Consider the following 13,104-nt stretch of genomic DNA (forward strand, 5'->3'; position numbering starts at 1 on the left):
GTGTAAGAAATATAAATCACTATTTGATCTTCAAAAATGTTGCCTCCTATTACCCTGACCCAAGCAAAGCAGGCCAAAGCTCGAGATTCTGCCAAAACACACCAACATCTTTTCAGGAGTCAGAACAAGCACAGGCCATGTTCAGACAATTTGTAACACTCTCACCCTTCAATAACCAAGCCATTCTAACGAGGCAGAGACCTACAAATCCTGCGACACTCTGCCCAAATCTTCAGTGACCAAGCCTGCCCATCAAGTAACAGGCCTGTAAATCATGTGATACTGTCCAACTATTCAGAAAGTGACGCAATGCACAGGTAAATCTACGTAATCTGTTTTAAATGCACGTATGCCTAAACTTGAGATCTTCCTGAGGAAACATTTCTTAGAACTCTTTAGATGAGTGCTCCATAGGAGGCAGAACTTTCACTTAGACACTCACTTTGACAATACTACATGAGTTCTATAAAGACCTGACAACAGCACTTGTTATGGGCTTCAGATTAAGCCCATCTATCACAGCACTTGACCTTGGCTTATCTTTCAAGTCTGCTGTACTGGTTATCCTCAGACACAAATATTATATGACAAACACAAGGGTTCCCCTCTACCTCTTCCACCTTCAACCCCAGCTGAAATGGAATAACCTTTCTTCCTTCCAGTTCACTGGATGCAAACATGGGATGGAAACAAATGGCATTAGCATGGCTCATGGATTCCTGGAAGGAGACAACAGCTGAATACTCAGTTTTGTAATACTGAATTAGAAATTTCAGCTGCATTTCTGTACGTATTTTCCACTTTGCATCCTATTTTTTTTACACTGGACTGTCAAAAAAGAACCACACAATTCCCCTGCAATCCCACCCACCAATAAATGAATCAGAAAAGGGAATAGTTGTGTCTTGTCGTTCTCTACACTGCCCGTGGGATACCATGCAATGTGAGCTCTAGTCCGTAGAAAGAGGGTGTGACCAGGGAAGCTTCACTGCTGCCCATTCTTCCTGTCCCTTAGAAGGGGATATGGAGAAGGCGTCACCCATCCATCCTCTGGCTCCAAAGCAAGGACAGTCTGTAGCCAGTAAGTGCAGCATCAACACTTCAGTGCCTGATTGAATGAAAACGTGCCTCCTTTGGCCTTATTGCCCAATTGCTTTACCTGAAAGACAGGACACAAATTGGGATAATAAAGATAAGTATTTTCATTTCAGTGATAAAAGAACATATTTTCCACAGGTAAAAACAAGACCTCCTTAAAACCTCTCCTCTCCAACTTGCCCTTCCTTTAACTAAATTCTTAATCACCAAATGTTATTTAAACAAATAGCCACAGTAACACTCATTGTCTCCTTCAACTCTCCCTCATTTCTTCCTCTTTCTTCAGTAAGCCCTCTAATACTATTTTCTTTGCCCTTCTCTCAATGAGGGCCAAAACATCCTCTTACTAATCCTAAACTCTCACTCACCAACTGCTATTCTGTCACCGCACAATCAACTGACCCTACCCCACTGAAGACCAAGTTACTTACCTTCGGTAACGATGCATCTGTAAGAGACATATTATTAGTTATAGATTCCTTACCTTACCTTAGAATTACCCCCAGGCGTCAGAATGGATCCAGAGAATTTTTCTCTTAGCAGTACCCCAGCGCGTCGGAAGGTGGTGTTGGTCGACTCCACGTCCGTCGTGGGTGTCATGGTCGTCGGGATGACATTGCGGTGCCCACTTAGATGCCGCCCCTGCGCGCTGACGTCAGTTCTGACACGAATTTCCACGGCAGAAGCGCAGAGCCATGAAAGACACTGACCACGGGTGCACCAAAACTAGGGCCCTGCAAGGGAGTCCCTATCCCTAAGAGTCAGTTCGCAGAACAGGGAGCATGGGTGGCGCAGTAAGGAATCTATAACTAATATATGTCTCTTACAGATACAAGAAACATCGTTACCGAAGGTAAGTAACTTGTTCATCTGATTCCTTACCTTAGAATAGATACCCAAGCAATACCAACCACGGAGGAGGGTCTGCAAACCAAGTTCATAACAGAAAATCCTGGAGGACAGAACGGGCAAAGTAGCCATCCCTCCGGACTTGACCATCCAGGCAGTATTATCTGGTGAATGTGTGCATAGATGCCCACGTGGCCGCCTGGCAGATGTCGATAAGTGGGACAAAACAGTAGTTGCTGTCGTGGCTCTTGTGGAATGCGCCCGCAGCCCCACTGGAGGTTCCTTGTTTTCTACAGCATAACAAATCTTTATATGAAGGACAACCGGTCTTGAGATGGTACGCTTTTGGACAGCCCAACCTTTCTTGGCACCCACATAGCCAATGAAGAGTTGATCGTCCACCCGGAATTCTTTAGTGCGGTCAAGGTAGAAAGACAGTGCAAGTTTTGGGTCCAGGCGGTGGAGTCTCTCCTCCTCCTTGGAAGGGTGCGGAGGTGGGAAAAAGGTGGGCAGAGTGATAGTCTGTCCGAAGTGAAAAGGAGTGACAACTTTAGGGAAGAACGAGGTCCTTGTTGAAAGCACCACTTTGTACGGATGCATCAAGGAGAAAGGGGGCTTAGATGAAAGAGCTGGAAGCTCACTCACTCTGTGAGCAAAAGTGTTGGCAACAAGAAACACTGTTTTCAAGGTAAGAAGCCTAAGAGGATAGTTGTGAAGAGGCTCAAAGGGACCACACATAAGATAAGTCAAAACAAGATTCAAGTCCCACTGAGGCTTTATGAAAGGAGATGGAGGAAAGAGATGAATAATGCCTTTGAAGAACCTACTTACAATAGGGGACTTGAACAAAGAGGGCTGATCTGGTAGCCGAAGAAAATGGGAGATGGCTGCTAGGTAGCCGTTAAGAGTGCCCAGAGCAGAGCCCTGCTGCACAAAGGATGAAGTAACAAAAGAACTTCAGAAAGAGGAGCTGAAAGGGGATCCACAGCATTTGCTGTGCAGCATGCCACAAACTTGTTCAATCGGCAGGCGTATACTGTTTTTGTGGAGGAATGCCTGGCTGCCAAGATGACTTTGCAAACTTTGAGAGGAAGGTCAAAAGCTGTCAACTGTCGCCACTCAATCTCCACGCAAGGAGGTGGAGGCTGGGCAGATTCGAGTGGAGAACCGTTCCCTGCTGCTGCTAAAGAAGATCCTCCCGAAGGGTCAGTTTGATCGGAGGATCGATAGCCATACTCAGTCAAAAAGTGACTGGGGGTACTTGCTCTTCCCGGATCTGCGCTTGCTGGCGCGGAAAAAGAAAGAACTGACGTCAGCGCGTGTGGGCGCGTCTAAGTAGCTCCAGCAAAGTCATCTTGGTGCCGACGATGCCAACGACGCACGTGGAGCCGCACGACGACGCCTACCGACGCACAGGGGTACTGCTGACAAAAACTTTCCGGATCCAGTCTGACACCTGGGGGTAATTCTAAGGTAAGGAATCTATCACTACGTGTTTCTTTCAGATCTGTGCCACAAGAATCACTTGGGCCCAGTCGCGCTTGATCTTCTTCAGCACTCGGGCAGAAGTGGTACAGGCGGAAAGGCGTACAGGAGGCTGCAACTGCACTTGCGACGAAAGCATCACCGAGCGAGCGCCGCTTTGGAAACACCACCTGCAGAACTGTTGACATTGCGTGTTCTCTTCTGTGGTGAACAGATCTAACCAAGGCTCTCCCCACCGCTGAAAGAGACCTTGCACCACCTCCGAGTGAAGACGCCATTGTTGATCCACTAGGCACGGACGGTTGATTTAGTCCACCCTGGAGTTCAGGGAACCTGCCAGGCATTGAACCAACAGGGTCATGCGCTGATGTTCCAGCCATGTCCAAAGGCAAAGGGTGTACAACCCCACCCCGCCTTGTGTGTTGCAGTACCACATGGCAGTGGTGTTGTCTGTGAACACCTGCACTACCTTCCCCTGAGGGAGGGAAGGAATGCCTTCAGTGCCAAGCGAATCACCTGGAGCTCCAACAAGTTGATATGGAGCTCAGACTCTGCCGGAGACCAGTCTCCTCTGAACTCCGCCTCTCCCTGGTAGCCGCCACATCCCAGGAGTGATGCATTGGTCACCACCATGAGGTCTGGTTAGGAAAGGGAGCGGGATCTGCCTCTGACCCAAACCTGGTTCATTAACCACCACTGCAGTTGTTGCGCAGTTCCCTCCGAGATCTGGTCGTAGTCGGAAAGATTCCCCTGATGCTGCGCCCACTGGAACTTCAGGTCCCGCTGTAGAGCTCGCATATGCCACCTGGTATGATGATACTAGACAAAGACTTTCAAAGAAAGAACCAAAAGAATCAACACTGCTCACTAGTGTTTGAATCACTGTAAAAGAGAAAACATCCCCACTCTACTGATCACTCACCATTGGAATTGGATTGAATGGCAACATCTAACAAACCCATGCGGCCAGACCAAGTGGTTTTGTTGAGTCCCAACCTTAGTTGAGACAGTGATCCCCGTTATATAAAACCAGTACTGAAAAATGTTAAAATCCTTACCTCATAGGTCGTTCGCAGAGTGGGGAGGATTAGCATCGCCTGGAACCTGCTGCTAGACTGTGTCTCTACCAGATAATACGTTACTAAAGGTAAGTAACTTGTACATCTGATACAGACATCTAGCCGCAGATACCATAGCTATACCCTTGGAGGAGGGTCAGCGAATTAAACCCAAGAATGTTCTCAAAGAGAACCAGACGGTCATAACTAGCAACCGACCACTAACATGTAGAAACAGCAGAACAAGAGTGTGACTTAATAGAATCCAAGTTCACAGAACATCTAAATAATAAACAACCCTACAGGCCTGAAGGAATCGAGCTTTGAGGAAGAAAGGGGGTAAACCCCTAAACAACCATCTGAAATTTATGAGACATTATCAGCTATCCCCCAAGGGGAAAGAGAACTTGTTAACCAAAAGGGCCAAGTGCAAGACAAAAGCCATGCAATCCTTATTCTTCACTATAATAGAGAAATATAAGAAAAAACTGTCCTGCTAAAACCCCAAAAGAAGGACTCTAAGATGAATCAGCATCAAAAGAAAGATAAACAAGAATACCTCCATGATATAAAGAATTTTGTTTGAACAAAATGACCACACGAAGATTACATAATGCACTGTAAAGAGCTAAAATGACACCAAACAGAATTGAATCTCATATAGATATTCATCAATTATGCCAGTTGTATGCAATTTTGCCACACAAATGTATATATGGACATATATATATTAAAAAAATGTGTCACCAGAGACTCAGAGTGGCACGACAATTGACAAAATTTCGCTGGCCAATGTCTACTGCCGAATCGCAAGAATTTACAAAGCTTGCCCCTGCATGGCCTTCAGTGCCATGGTCCAACAGTCTGAACATGACTTCGAGCTGTGGACATGCTCAAGGCACCAAGGCAAATGAGAAAAGAGAAGCAACCACATCTCACATTAAAAAATTCTCTGTTCTCTCTCTCCATTTTTGTAATCGAAGACCAGATATGTGTTACACATATGAACACAGCCATTTATACTCTGTATACCTAATAGCTAAATAGAACTGAAACAACAGTCCAAAAGAGCTTTACGATATTATTTAAAATTAGAGAAGCTAAACAATAAAAAGAAGCCATACTTTAAATGAATGCTTGTCAGCAACAAGCACGTACAACCAAAATTGTGATACAAAACAAAATTTGATTGTAAGTCTGACAAGGACACACACACATACATATCTATCTATCTATCTATCTATCTATCTATCTATCTATCTATACACACACACACACACATATATATATATATATCTTCTTCAAGAAGCAACAGTCATGATCTCTCAGGAACTGTTAATCACAGGGAAAATTAGATACATACCTCAAGAAGACAGGTAATATATAACCTTCAGACAGAAATAACATATGCAAAAAACATAGTAGGAGAATAACATGAAGAGCTTTCTATAAAGCCTAAAAACCTCCAACCATGAAATGCATGACCGAAAACAGCCTTATCTGTTTCAGACACTGCCTTTCAGACAGCTTAAGACACAGAGTTCACACCCCCATGTTCCAAAATTGAACGAAGGAATTACCTATACCCTCCCACAAAGGAGGAGGCAACTAACTCATGTATTCCAAAGAATACACCATAAACTCTTAATTTACCAGCACAACTCTTCAAAAATTGAAGCACTTCTAATAACTATGCAGTCCACTCAAGACTGCACTGATTACCATGGCTAAGAAAATCCATATGGGTGTGTAGATGCAACAGAACCCCAAAAATGGTATCACTAGAGGAAATGAACGGCTATTAGTTCACTACAATAGCCCTTATAAGAGCATATAACTTAGTCCAAGAAAGACTAAGCTGTATAGCTGAGCTATGCTCACACAAGACAGGGTACTCAAAAAAACGATTTAATAGTAAACAGACTACGAAAGTAGTACACTTAAAGAGCCATACAATAGCAAACCAATACTCCATATAGAGTAAGACATACATCCAAAAAAGGGTATGAACTCTTCAGACTAAGCTCCACATCAGGGTTAAATGAAAGAACTAACCAGCTACACAGCTGCAAAGACAATCGAGAGATTTAAAATAATCAAATCCGGAGTCAAACACTCCCACTGTAAAAAAGTAGTACTTAATACTCCAACACCACAAAGTGCAACAGCAACAGAGGCAGGATTTAAATCCTTAAACCTAAAAATCCACGTCCGTGCCTCTATAAAAGATGAACAAAAGACCTGATAAGGCCAAACTACAAGTGACCAGCCATAAGGCATTGTATCGCCGAATCTGCATGGTTGTCAAATGAACAAACACCGTCAAAGGTCATATCCTTCAAACTCTCCCAAACATTATCAGGGAATTTCGACTCTCGCAATCAGGCGTCACAGCCATTTTGCGCAAGCTGAAAGAGTTCAGCACTGACCCCTTCAGGGAGGGAAGGAAGCAGATGGGTAACAGAGCCCAACAAAGCATCGGAAGCCCTGCCTAAAACACAAGACATGTTTAACGCTCTCCAGGGCGAATTAGCCCTAGCAAAGATATTCCGGCCACACAGACCCACCACCTAGATTATCTACCTGATGGAACTAAAGGAGCGATATCTGGATTCGGCAAAGTCGTAGCAGCTTGCATGATGAACCCCTTAGCAGTTGAGTGCCAAGAAAGACAGACTGAGTCGTCCGGAGAGGACAATGGTGATGGGAAATGGGAAATGACACGATCACTGGCCATATAGAGATTTTCCATAGGGCAGTAAGGGTTCAATACCTGTCGCACCCTGATGAAGCAGATCCAATAAGGGATCAGATGACAAAGTCACTAAAGGAAGCTGCAATTTCAAGACATAATCAGCTCTCTTTATAACCACAGCAAAATCTGCACTATCTTCTGTCGCCATTCGTGGTGGAGAAAGCAAATCAGAATCAGGAGAGGGTAATAGAGTACCATCCTCAACTAATGTAGCCCAAGAACTTCCAACAAGAGGCTGCACCCGACCAACTGAGCGGTCGACCTCACTGATGTCACCAAAGCCACCTTGCAATGCTGGAGAAACAGCAACAGAGCCAGCCTCACCCTCAGAATGTAAAGGAGAAGACACAGGAACCGTGTGGCTATGAGCGGGGTCGTAATATCATGCACCATGAGTGGCGCCTCCGGCACCGACCGACGTCGGGAGGTGTCGTAGCTGCCTCCTGTACCACTTCATCCGACACCACCAGTGTCATAACTGGAAGCCGCAAAGGGCTGTGCTCCGACGCCGTGATGACCCCATGCACTGAGTCGAGATCTTCGATCAATGCCGAAGGCGAACCCGCCAGCGTGTTTCCAGTCGGAGTACCCCTTACCTACTTGGCGCCCAAAGGCACTCCAGTGGGAGGCCTGGACCCACAAAAGGCATGCAGAGCATGATGGTATGCCCGTATCTGGGTCATAGTCGCCCCGGCTCCAGGATAAGGAGGGACACACTGGGTCAACTCTTGTACCACGTCCTCTGTTAAAGAATGGGAGGACCCAGCAGAGACCATGTCGGGAAGCAGTGAGGCCGAAGGCTGCCTCGGCTACAATCCCTCACGCCAGGATTTTTTTTAACTTAGGTGAGTGACGCTCACAGGAACAGCTCCTTGACCGGCCAGGCAGGAACCTCAGAATAAGAAGGAGACTGACGTCGCCTGGACTCCGACCTGGAGAGCCGTGCCATCAACAGCTCTATCTGCCTTTCTCGCAGGCCTTAGGCTTCAGCCATTTACAGGTGTCACCCTTCTCAGAGTCGTGGTGCTCTCCTAGGCACCACATGCAGATGGAATGGGGATCCGTCGCTGACATATGTCAAGCACAGGTCTCCCACGACTTAAAACCCAAAGACAAAAGCACACTTTTCCCGGACTCTAAAAGGCGATGAAGTACGCCAAAAATACAAACGGCCAGAGGAACCACATCTGCAGATCCACGTTACAGCACAGAAAGGAAAAAACTGAGGTCCGAGCGCCAGAGGGGACTTATATGGTATAGCTGACATCACCTCTGGAGACAACGTCATGGAGGAGCCATACGGCCCCGCCCCCTGGCACGCTGAGGTACTGCTGAAAACTTTCCGGATCCAGTCTGACACCTGGGGAGAATTCAAAGTTAAGGAAATTTGCAGCTAGATGTCTCTATCAGATATAGAGTCTTGAGGTGATTCGTGATGAAAAGCTTTGCTTATTGCTCCTGGATAGCCTCGAAGTACATTAAGGCGCAGTCATTGCAGGCCTTGATGTTATGGCCTGACCCCAGGCACTACAGCCAAGCCACGTGCTGGTCTGTCACAGACATTTGTTTGCGACATTCTCCACAAGGTTAAAACCCTGTAGGTTTAGGTGGTGACAATTACCTTGCACGTTGTAAAAACAATTTGGGGAAAAGTTTAAATCAGTCTTGAAGAGATGGTAAGTAGTTCTGGATACATGTCTGTTTTTAGTGTAGAAAGAAAGATACTGACGTCAGCGCACATGGATGGTGTCAATATGGAATCCCGCGTATCACTTATGGAGCTACACAACAACACCAAAGAGCTGCATGAAGCATGAGCAAAACAGATGTATTGCTCAAGATTTTTCCGGAACCAGTCTGACGCCTGGGGGAATATTCAAAAGGTGAGGAATCTGTGTTTAAGAAGTCTCTATTAGAAGAACAAGTTACTTACCCTCGCTAACGATGTATCTGTAAGAGATGTATGTTAGTTATAGATTCCTTACCTTAGAATTACCCCCAGGCGTCACACTGGATCCGCAGGAGGTTCTCTCAGTAGTACCCGTGCGCGTCGGTAGGTGGCTTCGGTCAACTCAGAGTCTGGCTTTGGCATCGTGTTCGCTGGTATGACATTGCGGTGTCTATATAGACGCCGCCCCTGCGCGCTGACGTCAGTTCTGACACGACCTTCCACATCAGAAGCGCAAAGTCATGCAAGACACTGACCTGGTGCGCCAAACTAGGGCCCTGCAAGGGAGTTCCTGTCCCTAGAAGTCAGTTCGCAGAGTGGTGAGGATGGGTGGGGTGCTAAGGAATCTATAACTAACGAACAAGTTACTTACCTTCAGTAACGATATATCTGTAAGAAACATAGGTTAGTTATAGATTCCTTACCTTAGAAATACCCCCAGGCATCAGACTGAATTCCGGAAAGTTTTTCGTCAGCAGTACCTGTAGGAAGGTGGATATCTGACTATGGTTACCCCCAACTGTTTGCCTAGTGTCTAGCTGGTTTTTCGACTTAGTTGGCCTGAGATCCTGCCATTCAGGGTCTCAGGCTGTCTGCTCTCTCTGTAAAATGGACTCCATGTACCCTAGGTACATACACAATTGGTAAGGATCACCTTATTGGACCCTGTACAGTGTACCCTAGGTACCCAGGGCATAGGTGTACCCTAGGCCTCCCAGGGGCTGCAGCATGTATTATGCCACCCCTGGTCTGGCCTTCCAATCAGACACAACTGGCTGATCACTCAGCTGGGGCAAGGTCGTGTAATCACCCCTTGCTTAGGTATAGTATGCCTATATCTACCCTTATATATAGACACATGTGTACCTATCAGTCACTCCTATGGCAGGCCTTAACAATCCTGGAGGCAGAGTGCTTGGTAACATGTGAGATGGTGCTCTAGCATGAGCTGAGCCTGTCTGCAGCTTTTGGAACCAAGTCCTTATAGCTGTTCTATGATATAGCCTACCATATACTCTTAAAGTGCCTTATAATCTTAAACGGTTATGGTAACTATGGTTTGGCTTTATCAAAACATGTCGTGTAAGGTGTCTAACACTTTGGAATAATACCCCCATACCATTTCTGGTGATGAGGATATTATCCCTCCCTTCTAGAGGGAGAGACATGTTAAAATCCTACTTTGCTGTTTAACTCTAACCAAAGCCTCAGCATCACAAAATGGATGCTGCTGCCACAGACACAAGTCTGACCTCCTGCTGCTGGGAGTGATCCCAGCCAGGGAGGCCTGGACAATAGGTTTCCTGCTTGGGGAGGTGCTAGCACCTCCCCAGACAGCCTTTAGTGTATTGGGGCAGGGTGGGCTGAAAGGAATGAGACATGCCTGGGGCACACAAGGTGTTCCTTGCATAGTCCAGTTCAAACCGGCGCTGGGGCACTCCAGCCCCAGCTCTGGCGCGAAACTGGACAAAGGGAAGTGGGTGTAACCACCCCCTCCCAGGTCCCACCCATAAGGCGTGACCTAGCAGGTATCCCAGCCCCCCAGATTAGTATAAGAGTGGGAGTTGGGCCTCAAGACATTAGATTATCCTGAACCTGCAAAACTGAACAGAAACTCTGGACCTTCGACATTCGACGAAAGCTGAAGACTGAAGAATCTCCCTTGTAGCCAAGGAGTGGCTACCCTGTGCAAACAGGCACCATCAAGAGACTACCCTGTGCTTTGCGACCGTTCTACGAGGAACCGACTGCAGAGCCCGACCAGAGCCTTGACTTCCAGACTTCTCCGACCCTCATCCACATCTGCAGCAGAGCTGAGATCCGTGGAGGCGACGAGCGACGTGGGACCGGCTACCTGGAAAAAGTGGCTAGTAACTTACAGCGCAGCTTCTGAGGTATCCTCGAAGTTGTGCACCGGGGATTGAGAAGCCCCAACCCCAAGCACCATCTGCACCGAAGATCAGCCCCCCACACTCCACGAGTCCTGCGTGGGGCCCTTCAGCATTTTCCTGCTTGCCGCGTCTGTCCGGTTGCTTGCCCGCTGGCTAGTGGCCTCTGTGACGACGCACCCTGAAATCTTCTGCGCTGGTTTGGCTCCTCCAGACTGGCTCCCGCTTCTCTGCAAAGAAGAAGCACCCCAGACCTTCCTGGTCTGCACCAGAAGCAAGTCCTTCGTTCTTCGTGGGTTCCGCTTGCCAAGGCTTGGTGAGTCCTAGTCCAACTTCGACGCCGCCGACAGCAAGAGCCTTCGTGGGACAGCTCGCCTCCTGGTCCTGGTCGTCCTCGACGCTTCCTGGTCCTCCTGGCTGCAGCGACAAGCTTCACCTTCACCTGCAAGTCTTCACGACACCGCCTGGTTCCTTCCTGGTTCCACGTGGTCACTGGCTAGTGACCTTGACTCTGTCCCTTCTGCTTGCAGGTTTCTTCTCTTCTTGATCCCAGCCTTGGGATCCACCGGACACCCTTCACTGACTGCCTGTCAGCATCTTTCTTCAGGCATCCATAGGAGTCGACGACGAAAACGACGCATCTTCACCCCTATGCACCCGCAGCCTGTGGGCTAGGTAACTTGGGTACTCCGGTGCTCATCAGGATAGGGACTATCCTAGTGTCTAGTTTTCAGGTCTCAACTTCCTAGCTACTCCGGAAGTGTCCTAAATCTACCGTTTTCTAAACTGTACTATTGCTATTGACTTTTACGCATTACGCGTGAGTGTTTCCACTCTGCACACGAATCCCGTGGGCCTCCCACTTCCTAACTAACGCTAGTGTAGTGTAGCCCCAGCGATTCCCTAGGCCTAGGCCTACTCTATTTCCGTGACAGTGGTTCTTATACCACTTACTTAGTATATGGTTTGCGTGGCCCCTAGGGCCTAACTGTATTACTTACCTGTGTGACTTAATGTATGCATAAATAAGACTGTGTTGTACTTACCTCTAATCTCATAAAGAGTGCTGAGGGTTTGCTTAGAATAAATACACTTTATTTTATATATATATCTGTTGTGGTGTCCTTTCATTTGGTATTCAAGGGATTATATATGGTATCACAGCTGGCTTCACATGCCATTCAGAGTTTAGCCTAAGACTGCTCTTGTCCATGCTACCACTAGGATAGCTGGTCTATAAGGTTGACTTTACAACCAATCACCATAAGGGTATTTGGACTGATATAAGGTGTACACTATAACTAGTGACATCATACATCAGGCCAACTTCTCACATTGGTGAGCAGCGGTTGGGATCTGAGCTTGCTGTTGTAATACCATTGTAATCTTGAGATACTAAATTGAAAGATCACACAGATATTGTCTAGGTACATATAACATAGATTATAATACTTAAGTCCTACTGGACTTAGTAGTTGTAGGTTGAAGGGAGTAACACACCCTGACTACAACTACTAGAGAGGTTTAGTAGAAACAACTAGTGTAGGTAGGTGCACACACCACACCCTCACTAGATCATGCCTCTGGGAGGAGATCAAGTAGATGCTCTCTCAGGAGGGGCAGGTCTGCAGAAGACCCCCTCTAGGTATGATACCTTAACATTCCAGGAGATGAGACATTTGTGTACCTCCAGAGGAATAAAACAGGGTTCAAACCCTACCCTTAGACAGCTTGTGGAGCTAGTGGAGCTAGTGGAGCTTCTGGAGGCCTATGATGCTGAAAGAGCTGCCAGGGATGGTGCCATAGCTGTAGATAAGGGTCTACCCACCACAGATGAGTCAGATGGGACTTCAGAGGAAGAGGTAGACAGCCAGGGCCAAGTAGGAAGACTTAGCCAGGCTAACCTAAGCCTACATGGGAGTGTGCATGGGGTCCCCCCATACAGACCCACAAGTAGGCTTTCACAGAGAAGCAGGAGGGACAGATCCCCTTCAAGGGAATCCATCCACTCCCATGTCTCTA

General features: G+C 47.0%; 1 protein-coding gene across 8 annotated transcripts in view; it reads right to left on the bottom strand.

Moving 5' to 3' along the window:
* Positions 1 to 1,031: 1,031 nt before the first annotated feature.
* Positions 1,032 to 13,104, bottom strand: part of PPFIA3 (PPFI scaffold protein A3) — a 966,668-nt gene continuing 954,595 nt past the window's right edge. For all 8 annotated transcript variants that reach the window (XM_085616258.1, XM_085616264.1, XM_085616259.1 and 5 more), the window contains one exon: positions 1,032 to 1,159. The gene's annotated coding sequence lies outside the window, so the exon portion shown is untranslated. The remainder of the gene's footprint in view (positions 1,160 to 13,104) is intronic.

The sequence above is a fragment of the Triturus cristatus genome, chromosome 7 (assembly GCF_964204655.1).
Source record: "Triturus cristatus chromosome 7, aTriCri1.1, whole genome shotgun sequence".
Classification (NCBI taxonomy): Eukaryota; Metazoa; Chordata; class Amphibia; order Caudata; family Salamandridae; genus Triturus; species Triturus cristatus.